The sequence below is a fragment of the Pinus tabuliformis genome, chromosome 1_2 (genome assembly GCF_031772625.1).
Source record: "Pinus tabuliformis cultivar Carrire ecotype Pingquan chromosome 1_2, CPIR1, whole genome shotgun sequence".
Taxonomy (NCBI): Eukaryota; Viridiplantae; Streptophyta; class Pinopsida; order Pinales; family Pinaceae; genus Pinus; species Pinus tabuliformis.
In genome coordinates this window covers 943,295,173-943,312,484 of record NC_142298.1, presented here as the reverse complement: position 1 = coordinate 943,312,484, position 17,312 = coordinate 943,295,173, and the positions used below count along the sequence as shown (strand labels likewise).

Sequence of the window (17,312 nt, the reverse complement as noted above, 5' to 3'; positions counted from 1 at the left end):
GTTAGGCTTCCTTGTTGCCATAATTTTGCTTTCCATTTTTCTTGCCAACTTGAATGCCTTCTCCAATGAATGAGGGTCCCAAAGGCGAACCTCATGTTGGATGTTATCATTTAAAGTCCGTATGAACACATCAATCATATGTTCCTCTAGAATACCTTTTACCCTTATATTCAATTTTTGGAAGACCTCAATGTGCTCCATCATTGAACCTTTTTGTTTGAGATTTATCAATTGGCTAGTTGCTTTTTGTATCCTCATAATGTGTTATCATTTCTTACGTAAAAATTGCCAAGTGACAATTTATTTACGAGACAAAAGCCATCGATACTGATCCAAACTGGATATTTTAGTTAAGTCGACATTTTACTCAAATGACCAAGATGGTCCCTTGTAGCAATTGGTTATCGACTTGTGCAGAAAATGAGTCATCATAGATCATCCCAAAAGCCACATCAAGTTGAAATGTCTGTTGTTCTGAATCCGGCGCTTCTTACGGTTTTTCATTTGGACTCCCAGTGATGGAGAAATCATCCGGCAAAATTAATGTGTCAAGGAAGGCCTCCTCAACAACGTGACTTGATTGTGTTCAAAGGAAAAAGTCCATTCTCGGGTACCTGCGAAAAAAAACAATGGTAATATATTCCTAATGTCAAAACATTACCATGTATTTAACACTGTTATGAACACATGTCACTATGATTTAAAAACCTATGGAAAAAGTGACATTAGGCATGAGCGCAAATAAAACCAATGGTGGGTTTTTAAATTCATTATTTATGTCGCATTACAAAAACCATGAAACTAAGTTCTAAGGCATTTATACGATGTATGGCATTTCAAAACAAACGGTTATGAGCACATATGCAAAACCTTGGCATAACGTTGTATTATTTTTTATATAGTGCATTTTGTTAAAATATATGTTAGTTTTCAAATCATGTGCAACATTCAAATGTCGTATGGTTATGTCATTTAAATGGAAAATATATGGCGGGATGAATATGCCAAAGTCACGGCAGTGTAAGGGCAAAGTCAATATTGTTGTAACAAACAGGTCTACGCAGAGGTGGTGGCCCAGTCAGTAGGGATCAGTCCAAATATGGCAAGGTTTTGGCCATCACCGTTAGAGATTGGACAGTGTCAGCAATGCCACGAAGGCATCAGAAGGTTAGTCATCACCATGAACGCGGGAATGCAGCATGGTTATGGCACCAAGCCAACACAGAGAGGACAATGCAATACGATGTTGTGAGGGATCGCTACAACGGTTAAAACATTATAGATTCAATGCAACGTGGTTGTATGCATTCAACAATGCTCCTTCACTAGCGCAGGTTGGCACCATCCGAATTGTAGATGAGGCAGCACGACAAAGCACTACCCGGGCCTGCAACAAATTCACAATACCGGAGCAATGGTGTGTCAACGCCATCAAGTTTTCGGTCCAATGGACTCTCTCAACACAGAAGGGAAGCTATCAATACTGCGATGAGGAGTAACAATTCAACTATCGGGCCATGGGAAATGTGCCACGATACATGACAAATCAAACTTTGGTTTTCTATTCGCCCAAGTTAGAACAACAATTAACAAACTATGTTCTGGTTCTAGCAAGTCCAATAATCAAACAACAGTAAAATACGATATGCAATGTAACAGAACTTGGGATAAGAGTTGTGTTTATGCGCCCATGTAATCAGAACTTAGGATAAGTTTAGATTAGTGGTTTTATCATCGTATGGTTTGTCATAAAGGGCCGAGCCATTTCATTGGCCGACGTCAAAATTGTTAAAACAAATAATGCTAAATGTAGCATTCACCATCTTATAAATGGTTCGAATGTTTTAAGCATAGGACGGGCACACTTGTGAGAACATATATTCAGTGTGAAGGTGTTTCTTGAAGCTTTTCCGAAGGCAGCAGATAGAGAACTTTTGCGCCAGAGCAGAGCATTGAGAAGCATGGATTCATGAGCCAGTTAGGTTTGAGCTTTCCAGAGTCATACGGAAACCAATTGGAGTGACTCAAAAGCCTAGACAAGAGTTTTAAGGCGCTCCGGAGACATTGGCGAGGTCTGTTCAATAAATGAAGCAACCGAAAGTCCAGATTTCGAAACTGAGACAATCTGACTACTAAGTCAAGTAAAGGAGGTTTGATTTGTTTTCGCATTGTTGTTGAGATATTCTCATTTTCGGTCGAGGTTTGAGTCAGCGGTTTAAGACTCTTTTGTTTTGCTATTATGCTAAAAGTTCACTAGTAGAATGTCCATGTGAAGTTGTGAAAACTCTCTGTCCAAGAGCATTTCCATTCTAGGGAAATAGCCACAACTATGGAAGCAAATGTAACCTATCTCTTATTCATTGAAATACGAGCGGCCTAGCCTTTTTGTGCATGGCCCGGAGATGTAGCCCAGGAGGGATGAACTCCGTCCCCAAACATTGGTGCTTCTATTTTGTCAATTGTGTATCTTTGTTTAAAGTTATTTACGGTTAATTTCAAATGTGATGAAGTCATTCATATTGAACAAATAATTAGCAAAGTTCTATTTCAGCATCATACACATTGAGAGAACAATCTAAAATTTTCTGCATTTCAGATCAGATACCATACAAACTGATTTGGTTCCAAATATAAAGTTGCAATGCGTACCTCTTGTGTGTTTTGCACATTATGGAGATAGAAATATTGCTCCATCTGTAGTATCCATGTTATGGAATCCTTGCCATCAATTTTCCTCATATCGATCTTTCAAACATGGTGGGTCTTCAATCCACCGTTAGAGTTTATGAAATCATGATTAACATTTATTTTGTTCTCATCATAAGTTTTCTCTACTACCTTTTCACCATTAAGAAGTTTTTCTTGTAGCAACTTTGCCAAACCTTCCTTCAAACCTTCCACGTCTTTCTTCAAATCTTAAATGTTGTCACTTTTTGAATCGTGATTAACATTTATTTTGTTCTCATTATGAGTTTTCTCTACGACCTTTTCGCCATTAGGAACCCTTTCTTTTACCAACTTTGTCAAACTTTCCTTCCAACCTTCCATGTTCTTCTTCCAATCTTCAATGTTGTCTTTCTTACCATCCATCTTAGCTTCCACGTCTTTCTTTAAACCATTCATCTTATCTTCCACGCCTTTTTTTAAACCATCCATGTTAGCTTCTGTTACTTTTTGTGAGTGAAATTTGTTGCACTTGGTCTCGTAATTTTGATATATCATGTTGCATTTCTTCTTCTTCATGAGTCATGTTAGAGCTTTCAGATTGCTTACTAAGTGTTTCCATTTTCTTTCTTCGGGGCATCAATTAATGATCATTATTCTTCATTATGCCCTTTGAATTTCTTCAAACTAATTTTTCAAACCAAATTTATACAAAATTCTAAAAAAACTACACCTTTTTTCACTTTGTAGGAGCTCAATTTTGAATTTGATGTATCTCTAAAATTTCGGATCTCCAAGGTCTAAAATTGTGAAATGTGGTAGACCTATGAATCATCTTTCCAATGCCACCAGTCTGATCGAAATTGAATTCTCCAAGAAAGTGTTATGCACAATCTCCCAAGATGACCTCATTATACATTTTTTCAGTAGAACGAACCTATATGAAGTGCCACGCGCCATTGTTTCAACCTTCAGACCTGAAAAACGATGCACAGAAAACTAAAGTCTGTCATCTTTCTATAACTTCTTACGAAATTTCAATCTGATACTCAAATAGAAAGTTATGACGATTTTCCCAATGTCACATGTTTGGGATGTAATTCAGGAGCTTACAAAAACCCTAGCTTCCTTGGATCATATCTCCGAAAATATAGCGATACAGGATCTGAAATTCAAAACCGAGGATCATTGAGATTTCAAATCAAATGGGTTTTTTTTAGCTTCTAAAACGTCGCAGCATAACAAACAAACAAAAAAATATATTGAAAATGTCACGATGACCTGTTTTGGAGAAGCGAAACCCTAGAATCCAAAGCTCTGATACCAAATGTTATGAAATCAGCTCACAAAAAGATAGAAAAGATAGATCAACAACTTCGAAATCAACGTTTTCGAGGGGGCAACCTCCTTTACATTACACAAATGAACCATTCCTGAATGATACAAATGACAAAACCTCATCTCTACATATAAGAGTCTCACAATTTAATCAAAGCCGACATAACAATAATAATATAAGGGCACAACAATAACAATAGTGAGTTTCTATGGGGCACAATAATAACACTATGGGGACAATAGGGGTACAGTAATAACAATAAGAACTACAATGGCAATAATAATAGAGGAATCACAAGTATTATAGAGACTTAACCTATAGATATTCAACTTAATCACAAACATATATATAAACGTGAAAATTATTAAGAAATATAAATTTTAATTCAAAAACTTAATTAAAATTGAAATTATTATGATTATTAATCAAATATTTAATTTGAATTAATATTATTAACATTAAAATCAAATAAATTAGAAAATGATATTCAAATTTTGTTTTTGAATTAATAGAAACAAATTTCACTAATCACCATCCCATCATTTTATTAGTCCCTGCCATCTGGCATCCGGCAGGGACTATAGTAATCGTTATGACCCGACTTAGCATTAGTTTAGCGTTTTCCTAGTCTGTTATACGGCGCTTAGTATAAGGTCTGTGCGGTGTTCTCCCCAGATAACCTATGTCTGCTTCCCCGCTGAAGCTTTCCCATCTTATTTGGCCTCTTCCCGAGGCGGAAGAGGCCCGAACATAGGTTAAGTTGATATTTACGCCCAGTTTCATTATGCCTGACCGTCAACGGTCTAGTGTTAATGCTAGCATTAATTCATTAATTCGTTAATTCGTAAACAGGTATATGTATATGCTAAGGTTGCAGAGCGTATGTGCAGGCAGTTGTTCTGCATGCAGGGCCTGCAGCTGGCGGATTGGCAGACTTCTCTCTATCTATAGGAAGCAACTAGGGTTCTTCTTGACGCAGTGAGGGGAAGGGGGCTATCAATCTCAAAATGAAATTGGCTCTGTTGCTTCTGATGATGGTGAATCAACTGGTTAACAGGCAGCTAAGTTCCCTGGCTTATCGATGAGGTAAACAGCTTTTTCCACAGATTATGGTTCAACCCTGCATTTAATTGACCAAGCAGGTTTCCAGCGTATGTGCAGAGCATATGTGCAGGCAGCTGACTTCTCTCTATCTATAGGAAGCAACTAGGGTTCTTCTTGACGCAGTGAGGGGAAGGGGGCTATCAATCTCAAAATGAAATTGGCTCTGTTGCTTCTGATGATGGTGAATCAACTGGTTAACAGGCAGCTAAGTTCCCTGGCTTATCGATGAGGTAAACAGCTTTTTCCATAGATTATGGTTCAACCCTGGAAATTTTAGCTCTGGATCTAGAAATGGATAAGATGCTGCAGGCTAAAATGGCTAAGATGCGGGGCGTGTGGACAATAGGGGAAGGGGCATCCATCGTTGATAGATGTGAATAGACCACGGATGAAAGGAGAGCCTTACCTCTACCTCTATATATGTCTGTGTTCCGGCGCTGCATTCCAAACCAATTCCTACGCTGGTAGGATAGGATAGTCTTTTATCTCCGAACACATCAAGACGATTCGGTGAATCTAGCAGGTTATTACTTCCTCTAAGGCAGGGGGCAGGGCATATCCTGTCAATGCTTTCTGTCTGAAGAAATCAGTTGTATCTGTCCGGGGCGCATAGACAGATAGGGCCACCTGCAGCGCACAGCCTAGGGGTGTGAACTCCGCTGGCTTAACTAAGCTTTACGCTATGGAACCATGCTATTTTCCTGCCTTAACCGGATGCAATGAGAAAGCTTAGTTCCTGGTGTGCGGTTCAGTGCAGTGGTTGTGGTTCTGGCCAAGGGGTATTAGGGTTTGGCAATGGGAATTGCAAGATCACTGAAGGGAAGGGTGTGAACCGATAGCGCCCACGGACTGAGAGGGAAAAGAGAGTCTTAAGCAGCAAGCATGAGTGAACAGAGAGAGCTATCCTCAGCAATATCTGTATGCAGGCAGGGTTACAGGCAAGCGAAAGCAGCTTGTCAAGCGAGAACAGAACCGGTCCCAGAACGATCACAGAGCTGGGACATGAGACAGATCAGAGGATGGGACATTAGAGAGATAAGACAGTGGCTGCTACACGAATCTTTCAACAAAAGCCTAGAAATACACCTCAGGGAGAGCAGAGGCCGGATAGATGAGACATTCAGAGAGAGAGGGCTAGGTTGACAGAGCCTGAAGGTAATCACAGTCACAACAGTGAAAAGGGAACAACGATGCTAAGATCGTAAGTTCAAGAGGGATTTATGTCTCTTGTGACAAATGCTTGGTCCACAAAACCACAGCTTGCAGCAGTTGGTTCTTGCTGTTTAGTTGGTCTTGTGTACGAGAAGACACTTTACGTTGCTAACATGTGGCCACGTTTCTTTGTGCATGCTTCTAACCGGCATATTCACTTTACTAATAATTTTAATGAACTTCAATTTATGTTTAAATATAATAAATTACTTGGTTGAAAAATAACACGGTTAATAGACGGCCAATTAATTCTTGTCTTCTTGATACAAACAGCTCACATATTGTCTTCTGAATGATCTGAAGAAATTTGACGGGCAATCCCTTTTCGATTTGGGTCATCCTCTGCTGAATCGTGTAACTGAGAGTTTCGTGAAAGCTGCAGGGGTGAGTCCTAATTAAAGCCAGCACTTCTTCTTTAAAAGCTCTGTATCTATATGCTCTGTTCTTACCAGAGAGCTGAAAGTGACTTTAATGGCAGATTGGAGCAGTGCAGGCTGTATCCAGGGATTCTTATTGCACAGCAGCTGAAGGTCCTGTCACTCTCTATCTATCTCCGTGATTTTTAAAAACGAGACAAGTTTGATATGTTATAGTTGTTCAACAAACGGATTTGTTAGGAGAATTTGATGAAAACTCGGTGGTTTGTATGTTGGCTATTTTGAATGCAGGGTTTGAGAAGAAAAATACTCCAGAAATTGGTAGGCAGAGAAGGCAAACCCGTTTTCCTAATTTGGAAGGTGAGCATGAAAAATGCTATTTGAATTCTTAAATAAGAGAAGGTTCCATAGTTTGCTGAATTTCTACATGACAAAAAGTAACATCAGTGTTGTGGCATCCATCACAGGAGAGACATACAAGAAGTCTTTGGAGACTCTGGTACAGTTTCTTTCTCTATGCTTATGCTTCCTAAACAAATTGCGAATATTTATGTTATGAGATGCTAAGCCAGGAATCCAACACAATCAAACCGTGTAGGGATTGATTAATATTCATGTTCCAGCACCACGCAAATTGAACAATACTTCTCTTGAAGTCTGATCGTATTGGATAACACTTTCATAGATTGAGGTGATCTTAATAGGATAACATATTTTTGTTTACATCTTGGAGAGACCCAGTAGGAGATATTAGGATGTAAGCAAAGTCACAATTGGGTATTTTTGATATTTGTAAATTTTTTTGTCTTCTAGCCAAGAATCCTATAAACACCGTTCTCGGCCCTATCTACTGAACATGGCCTCCATATCAGGGGACTTTCTCCACATATTGACCTTCCAAGTTCCCATATTACTAGCAATAGGATTACAATGTTGACAGACAATAGAACTATTTAATGGAGTAAAAAATTACATAAAAATTTGCTCAAAAATATCTATTTAAAGCTTAGCAGTGAAGTTCTAAAACTTCCCCAATCTAAGGGCAGAGACACAAACAAACAGCTCACGTCACAGGGCTCAACCAGCATATGGTTGAACATAAATGGTCTTTTGGATTTGTACTTTTTCAACCTCTTCAATTGCTTGGTATGGTAATAGAAAATCTGTTTGTGGTCATGTGCCTTGTACCTTATTTCATAACAAGTTCACATCACAGGGCTCAAGCAACCACGCATATGGCATATGGTTGAAGATGCTCTGTGGGATTCGTACTTTTCCAAGATCTTTTTTCAATTGATTAGTACGATAATTTGTAATCTGCTTGTGCCTATATGCCTTGTGCTGTTTTCATAATTGAATTCCTAGCACATAGTCCAACCTTTCTAAAGGGAAAAGACAACAAACTTACATCACATGGCTGAAGCAGCTTTATATTGTTATGCATAGATGTTCTTTTGGATTTTTTACTTTTTCAACCACTTGTTTCAATGGCTTGGTATGATAATCTGTTATTTGTTTGTTCACATATGCCTTGTGTCTTATTCTCATAAGTGAAATTCTAAAACACCCTTAGTCCAACTCTTTTAGTCCAGGAAAAATACGACAAACAACCAGCTCACATCACAATGGTTGAGCATAGATGCTCTTTTGGATCTGTACTTTTCTCAACCTCTTGTTTCAATTGCTTGGTATGATAATATATAATCTGTTTGTGCCTATATTTCTTATGCCTGTTTTTCACAATTGAAGTTCTCAAACATCATAAATTCATGGGTTGAGTCTTTTTCTGGGTCTAGCATATGCTCTGCGGTGTCATTATCCCCCATTGCTTGTATTTTCAGAAAGTAGCATGGTAACCATTGATCATTTTGAGGTGAATTTTTGTCACTGTAATTCCAAGGTAGATTCATTTTGTGCGATTGATTGACGTAAGGTGCTAACAATTCTAAAAATTGCCACTATCTTCAATACTAAGATGATGTCCACAATTTTGATTAATATAACCTTCCTGAACGTTGATGCAAGTTAAATTAGGTTAGCTTAACATAGAGGTCATGGAAGAAACCCCAAGTCAAATTTATGTTGGGGTAGTGGTAGGATGAATGGTGAGGAAACGGATTGCTCTGTGTAGTTCAACAGTATTGGGGTATAGAGATCTGTTATTTTCCAATTCTGGGGTGAACATAAAGCAGGAAGAGGGTTTGCTAGCCTTTATTTACAGGCGTTTCACTTGGTTAAGGAATATAGTAATTATTTTTTTATCATTCTTCTTAATAGTTTACCTCTTTTTTGCACTTGTAGTTCTTCAGGCTGTGCCACTAGTTTTAGGGTGACTAACTCGGCAGGTCAGAGATGTCGAAAGTACTGTGGCTCTAAGAGTTTCTACTGTCTTCAGGGGCTTTTAGATACCTTTTAGGACTTCACAGGACACTTGTTTCCAACGATCCATATCTCTCTGAATGGAAGAACCACTTTCTATAGTCATGGTACACTTTGCTTTATATTTTTCATGGTATATCTCTCTGAATGGGAGAACCACTTTTTATAGGCATGGTACACTTTGCTTTATATTTTTCATGGTATATTATAATTTTTCAAGACACTTTTCCAATTGTGGACTTTTAGCCCTCTTCTTTTTGTCTCATTTTACAGCCATGGTGTTAATCTCAGTACATTTACATTGTTTGTTAGGCTCACCATGGTGTTATTGTGTTAATTCTAGTACATTTACATTGTTTGTTAGGCTCACTGGTGTTTTACCACGCTGTCTCTGGCTTGATAACATAGGGACTTTGGCCTTTAAAATTCATAAATACTCTGTCCCATTAGCCTAACACATTTTATACACATAGGCACCCAGGCCTCAATGGAACTTGGCTCACCAGCTTATTTTGCACTGGCTCATCAGCTTAAGTAATACATGTACATTTACAAGATCGTTTGGGATTTTAGTTGTGATACTCTTCCCCCTTATTGTCCCTAGTGCATTATATGCCATGTAACATCCAACTTTTTCCTTTTGAAGCTCTGTTTCTTGCCAGGGACTGACTGCATGCCTTTGTTTTTCAATTGTTGTTGATTAACCATTAAAAAAATTACATGTTATAATTTTCATCGTGAAAAATTTACATATCTTCAAGAGTGTTCAACCTCAAAATGCAGTAAGTAAACTGAAATATATTGTACATTTAGAAATAAATATTTGTTTATTTGATTGTGTCAAGTTGTAACACTAGGCATCCATGAGCCAAAGATAGAACACAAAGAAGGATGTAAAAGGCCCCCTCACTGTTTGGCAAAATGACAACCAAATCTTGTTTCATGGATTATTATTATTTAATCCATTACCACATTCTTTTTGGGCAATGCATGCCATAGCTAATTCAGCTAGGCGAACTCAGAGAGTACCGTAGTTAACAAACCCTTCTTTACCTTCTATACCTTACCTTCTGTTTTCCTAACCTCCAATGGAGACTCTCTTAAGGCGAGTTTCTCTGCTGGACCAAGAAGGCTAAGACTAAAGCAAGTGTCCATAGGGGGCTCCAAGGCAGGACCCCGTTGTTCCCTAACTATAAATGAATAATGTTATTGTAGAGTATTTTAAAGAATGTATTTTTAAGCTGCTTTAGCTCAAATGACACAGAAACTGTCTTCTAAATGATAAGTCGTGTTCAACTCCTGCAACATGCACCAGTAAGAGAGGATGGCAAAGTTGTCCATCGCACAGCAGCAATATAAACATCCATACCCCTAGCATAGTTGGTGACTCTACTTTGAAATATGGACTCAGGTCAAACTTTTAAACCTTGCATTCAGTTAGGATATCTAGGCATTGTTCCTTTGGGCATTTATTTTCTACTGGAATGAAAAGAAAGAAAGCTCCTTATTGTGCCATTTTCATATACTGGTGAGAATGCAGAATATTGTGTTCTGCAAATAGAAATACGTTCAGATCTCTCTACATCGGTCTGGGTATGCTGAGTGGGTTCCTCTGTATATGCGTCTAGATTTTGTGTATGTTCTGTTCGATACCAAGATTCTTTTGTGGGTGTAGTTTTGAATGATTTCTCTTATGCTCTGTTTTGTTTCTTTTCATCATCTTTGATACTTAAATTTTTCTTGATATGTGGCAGTACTCCATGTTTTATGAAAAACATAACTTAAGCATGTCATCATCTGTGATATCTCTATCAAAATCAATGACTTTGAACTACATTTCTTCCACCGAGGTTGGGTTTTTGCAAGCCATTGCACCACAATTTAGAAAAACCAAGACCCCTCGCAGCTGCCCTACTGTCTTCTATAACAGCAGCATATTTAATCTACCGCAACAGGCTCAAAGGGGCTATCTTCAAGAAATTTGGCTGGTTAAGATGCTCTTCTTGTGGGCACACTGGCCACAGCCACCTAATTTCGCATTTACTACTGCCGCCACATCCATCATTCCATATGCCATTTGCTCCCCATGTCAGATCGATCACCTAATTGCACCGATCGCTCGCTTAACGTAAGGTCTTCGTTTTATGCCCATCATTAAATACTGGCCTGCTCCAATCTGATCTTCAAGATTTCTGCACCTAGATATTGACATAGATCTCCTGTCGGACCCAATCTACCACCAAGATTGCCCGATGTCAGATACATCACCTAATTTCGCATTTACTTCTGCCGCCACATACATCATTCCATATGCCATTTGCTCCCCATGTCATATCGACCACTTAATTGCACCGATTGCTCACTTAACGTAAGCTTTTCGTTTTATGCCGACCATTAAATACTGCCCTGCTCCATCCGAGCTTCAAGTATTTTAGCTCCATTCACACTTAAAACCACCTTACAAACACGTTGAACTTTTTTATAAATTGGCCTCTTCTGCACCTGGATATTCACATACATCTCCCCGCTTCACATAACATGGAATCCATTAGCATAAGCCAACTTACTCAACTCGCGGCATTGTTTCTCTTAGCACTTGTTCTCATGACTCTTCTGATTATTGACATCGTAAAAGTCGAAAGACAAAGAAAAAAGAAACCAAAAAAACAATAACATCTCTTTTGCATTATCTTACGCATTGTCTTATTTCCCCGCTTCCTTCTCTGTTACAGGTGTACGACAGATGCTTCAAATATGCATTTGGGTCCGCCATGGTGGTGCAACTCGCATTTTTTATGCTTCTATCGTCTCTGCTCGGCTGCCGCACTAATTTCCTAATTGTTAGCATTTGTGCTTGTCTTGTATTCTTCACATGTTACAGTCTGTCATAAGAAATGCTTATTTTCAAGGTCAAATGTACGCTTCACGGCGGTTTTCATGTTACTCGTGTCTTGAATTGATGATGATTCTCTGCAAGTTAGTTATTCAATAATATTCAGATCTTTGGTATATAGTGCTCATGTCACTATTTCTATTGCAGTTGTGTGATTTTGGGCTAGCAACATAAACTGGTGTATCTTGAATTGATGATGATTCTCTGCAAGTTAGTTATTCAATAATGTTCAGATCTTTGGTATATAGTGCTCATGTGACTATTTCTATTGCAGTTGTGTGATTTATGTATTGCAGTTGTGTGCCCAATGTACGTTATGTCTGTCGTTCCTAGATACAGGAGCAGGAATTGCTGTAGGTCCGTTGCTATTGCTCACTGCAGGAGATTCTATAGAAATTCACCATAGTATGTGAGTTGCCCAGGTCAACCCTGGGAGCACTCGACCCAACTAATTCCTCTGCCTTCCGTAACTGCTACTGCTGGATCTCGGTAAACTAGATGATCTGCATGATAGGGGATATTTGCAACTGCAATCGAAGCATATATATATGGCCTCTGTTCCTAGTGCTGCTTGCTTGAATGCTAACTAGAATCCTTCGGAGTAAACAAGCTAAACTGCTGCGACTGGTATTCGAACTGGCTTAGACCTTAAATGTTAACTTCATGATCAATGAAGCGTCAATCTTTGACTCTGCCATACTCCTGCACACGGAGTCACTAATACGCTTGTGGGCTAAGGCTTTACCTTAATAACCAAAAATTGCCCCCACGGGCATGGGATTTGGATCTGATGGCTGGTATGCCCCTGCTTCTGTCTCTATGGCCTCTGTTCCTAGTGCTGCTTGCTTGAATGCTAACTAGAATCCTTCGGAGTAAACAAGCTAAACTGCTGCGACTGGTATTCGAACTGGCTTAGACCTTAAATATTAACTTCATGCAGGGACTCGCTGCCTCGCAGCTTCCCTTGTTTAATTATTAATTTGTTCATAAACAAGTGTATGTAATGAAAATGTAAAGGACTTTGATGATATAGCTAACTATATAATCTTATAAATAAATAAAAACAATCGCATGCTCATTCCCACGCCCTTCTCAATCATTTCGATGAAATCGTTAGCATCACTTCGTTGTTACTCATCTAAAAATGGTTTTTCCCCTCTACCTCCTCCTTGACTTTGCCACTATTGCACACATATCCATTTTTCCTCTTTTCCTTTATAAGAGATGTAACATGGAAATCATTGTGTACTTTTTCCAGGTTCTTTTTTATTGTGTTAATAAAGAGCATGTGATATGTTTTCACTCTTTACGGAATGGTCCGAACCACCTTTATCATAAGTTACAAATTCAATTGACGTGAATGTATGCCTAAATTCAATTCATCCATTTATGGAGATGGCTCTAGTTTTGTTAGATATTTTATTATTGCAATAATAAAGAGCATATGATATATTTTTACTTGTCATATTTACTCTTTAATGGATGGACCATGTTAAATGTTTCCTGCTTTTGTGATCTTGACTGTACTTTTTCATTAAAAAAATAAATTGGTAATTACTTGAAAAAATATATTTTCCTGGCCATTATCATTTTAAAAAATAAAATTGGTAATTACTTAAAAATATATTTTCCTGGCCATTATCATTTTTTAATAGTGAAAAAACTACAATAATAATGTTTTCATTAATATATACATTAGATTGCAAAATATGACAAAAAAGGGTAAAAAAATTGCAACATCATAAAACAATATTTAGTTTTCAACGGATTAAGATCAAGTTTAATTTTTTATTCTATACCATTTAGCTAGAGATCAAATTCAAATTTTCATTACAAGCTATTTCACAAAAATTGTCATTAAAAAAATCAAGTATTTCTTAGAAGTAAAATTTCACACAAAATGACTATTGAAAAAAATATATATTTTAATCAATGGTTTTTAATCAACATTCATCTCTATATCAATAAATTTGTCAAACTAAAATAGACAACTAGAATTCTTTACATCGATATAATATATTTGATCCTTAAAGAAAACACCACCACTATTGTTGCAAGAAACCAATGATAAGCAATCCTAAAATTTAATGTCTTATAGGACACCATTTGACTTTTAGGATGTATTTGGAAAATCAAATTGATAATGAACATATAATTTACATAAATTTCACAACCTTATATAAACGATGTGTCAAATTATGTTGCAAAATGTATATATGTTATAACGAACACTGCTTCCCTGAGTTTCAACAATCCACAAAGACGAAGAACATCATCCCTTGCATTGTGACATTTCACAATTAGTGTAGCATGCCATTGCTTGAGGATGGGAATGGAGGTATCCACAAAGACAGAGACCATCATCCTTGCATTGTAAAAATTCACATGTGGTGCCGTATGTCATTGCTTGAGGATGGGGGTGGAGGTATAGTATGTCAGTGCTTGAAGATGGGGGGCTTAAGTGGGCAAAAAAGAGTACCTTAGAATATTTATAGTGTAAGCTCAATCTATTTGAAGACCTTTTTGGTGGTTGAGCCTCTGGTAGTGGAATAGCAAAGTTCAATTATGTACCTTTGGTTGTTTCTAATCATGGTAAGGTTGTTTCTAATCATCGTAAAGAAGACAAGTTCAATATTTCCAGGCCCCAACTAAGCTAAAGGATTTTACCCACATCATAATTTTTGGTACACTGTCATCCACCTCCATCATGGTCCAAACAAGGTTTCCAATACCCGTAAGATTACTGGGTTACTCCTCCCTAGCTCACATTGGATATTCCATGTAATTGAATATTTCAATGTCCTAGATCTACGTACTTGTTATGCTAACCCACCCATGAAAATAGATCTATGTACTTGTTTTATTGTCATAACATGCTTACCCACCCATCGAAATAAATTGGGTCACCTTCTTTGAACCATTGTTTTTCTACCATAAGAATACATTCGGTCTCCTTTTTTGAAGCATTGTTTGCCTACCATTTTGTAAATAGATCTATGTACTTGTTTTATTGTCATAACATGCTTACCCACCCATCGAAATAAATTGGGTCACCTTCTTTGAAGCATTGTTTTTCTACCATAAGAATACATTCGGTCTCCTTTTTTGAAGCATTGTTTGCCTACCATTTTGTTAGGGAAAATTGTTAGGGAAAACTCAATATGTACATAGGGTAAAATAAATTGGGTCACCTTCTTTGAAGCACTGTTTGTCTACCATAAAAATACATTCAGTCTCCTTTTTTAAGCATTGTTTTATTGTCATAACATGCTTACCCACCCATCGAAATAAATTGGGTCACCTTCTTTGAAGCATTGTTTTTCTACCATAAGAATACATTCGGTCTCCTTTTTTGAAGCAATAAATTGGGTCACCTTCTTTGAAGCATTGTTTTTCTACCATAAGAATACATTCGGTCTCCTTTTTTGAAGCATTGTTTGCCTACCATTTTGTAAATAGATCTATGTACTTGTTTTACTGTCATAACATGCTTACCCACCCATCGAAATAAATTGGGTCACCTTCTTTGAAGCATTGTTTTTCTACCATAAGAATACATTCGGTCTCCTTTTTTGAAGCATTGTTTGCCTACCATTTTGTTAGGGAAAATTGTTAGGGAAAACTCAATATGTACATAGGGTAAAATAAATTGGGTCACCTTCTTTGAAGCATTGTTTGTCTACCATAAAAATACATTCAGTCTCCTTTTTTAAGCATTGTTTGCCTACCATTTTGTTAGGGAAAACACAATATGTACATAGGGTAAAATGAAGATGCACTATAAGATAAGATGAGGGCAACTAAGCTAAAGGATTTTACCCACATCATAATCTTTGGTACACTGTCATGTTCTTGATGCCACCTCCATCATGATCCAAACAAGGTTTCCAATGCCCGTAAGATTACTTGGTTACTCCGCTCTAGCCCACATTGGATATTCCATGTAATTGTAATTGGATATTCCATGTAATTGAATATTTCAATGTCCTAGATCTATGTACTTGTTTTATTGTCGGAACATGCTTACCCACCCATGAAAATAGATCTATGTACTTGTTTTATTGTCGGAACATGCTTACCCACCCATGAAAATAGATCTATGTACTTGTTTTATTGTCGTAACATGCTTACCCACCCATGGAAATAAATTGGGTCACCTTCTTTGAAGCATTGTTTTTCTACCATAAGAATACATTCGGTCTCCTTTTTTGAAGCATTGTTTGCCTACCATTTTGTTAGGGAAAACCCAATATGTACATAGGGTAAAATGAAGATGCACTATAGGATAAGATGAGGGTGCAATGTAGTGATCCAAATTTCCACAACTGAAGTGTGACACCCACCTCATGACATGGTAGTGTTTCCCAAAAAGCCAAGGTTGGATTTGTAAGATTTTAAAAGATTGTCTTACCTTGAATGCAAGATTAGTTTCAGCATATCTTCAACTTAATAATTATTCTTTTCTCGCTAAAGTAATGCCACACGATGGAAGGGCCTCTTGTTGATGTACTTTAACACATGAACCTTGCCGAACTAACAATTACAGCCTAGCTCCGACACCTTTCTCAACCATCTAGATACCCTTATTAATACTCTAATTTTTTATAGTTGTTACTCTCCCCGCTATGCCACATTTTAATTTTCCTCGCGCATCGATTCATTCATTCTCACAATCTCATCTTATTGAGCAACACCAACTGTGAAAAAATTACGGCAATGTTGAGATTCAACCTGCCAGTTTCTCCCCTCACAAAAAGGTTGAACAAGGCAGATTTTTAAGTCCATTTTTCTTCATTTCCAAGTTATCTCACCCAGTTATTACGGTCATTTTTATAAAGAATGGTTAACTCCCAACTATTATGTTTCTTTTATTTTCTCTTACTATTATTATTCACCGCAATTCGCAGTCTTTCAATCCTGCCGCATCTAGATAATTCCTATGCAAATGTGTATGGTCAATATAGTTTGCATCTTTATATTTATTTCTGCAATTTATTTGAGAATTATAAGCTATCTATGTTCCCTGTGCAAATTACACCAGCGTGGCCTTGAAAAGCATTAGTTGCACTAAAAGCTACATATGTTTCCTGTGCAATACAATAAAATTTTGAATTTCACACGAATGATGTTGACGCGAAATGTACATACCATGCATGCATCTTTGTCGCTTGAACCATCAACCTCAAATCTCTGGTGTATGTTTTACTGTTAAAATTTTATTTCGAGGCACTACATCGTATGATGAGACTTGTCTGCTTTTGTTCTCCAACCTGAAGCATTCTTCTTCTCCCAGAGACACAATGGTATGTTAAACAGAATATAGAAAATTTAATCAAATGAATAT

General features: G+C 37.4%; 1 long non-coding RNA gene across 1 annotated transcript; it reads left to right on the top strand.

The window, feature by feature from the left end:
- Positions 1 to 6,551: 6,551 nt before the first annotated feature.
- LOC149209056 (uncharacterized) lies at positions 6,552 to 7,217 on the top strand. The gene is made up of 4 exons (XR_016252177.1): positions 6,552 to 6,703; positions 6,798 to 6,849; positions 6,988 to 7,056; positions 7,164 to 7,217. It is a non-coding gene; the product is annotated as an uncharacterized LOC149209056 (long non-coding RNA).
- Positions 7,218 to 17,312: the final 10,095 nt, after the last annotated feature.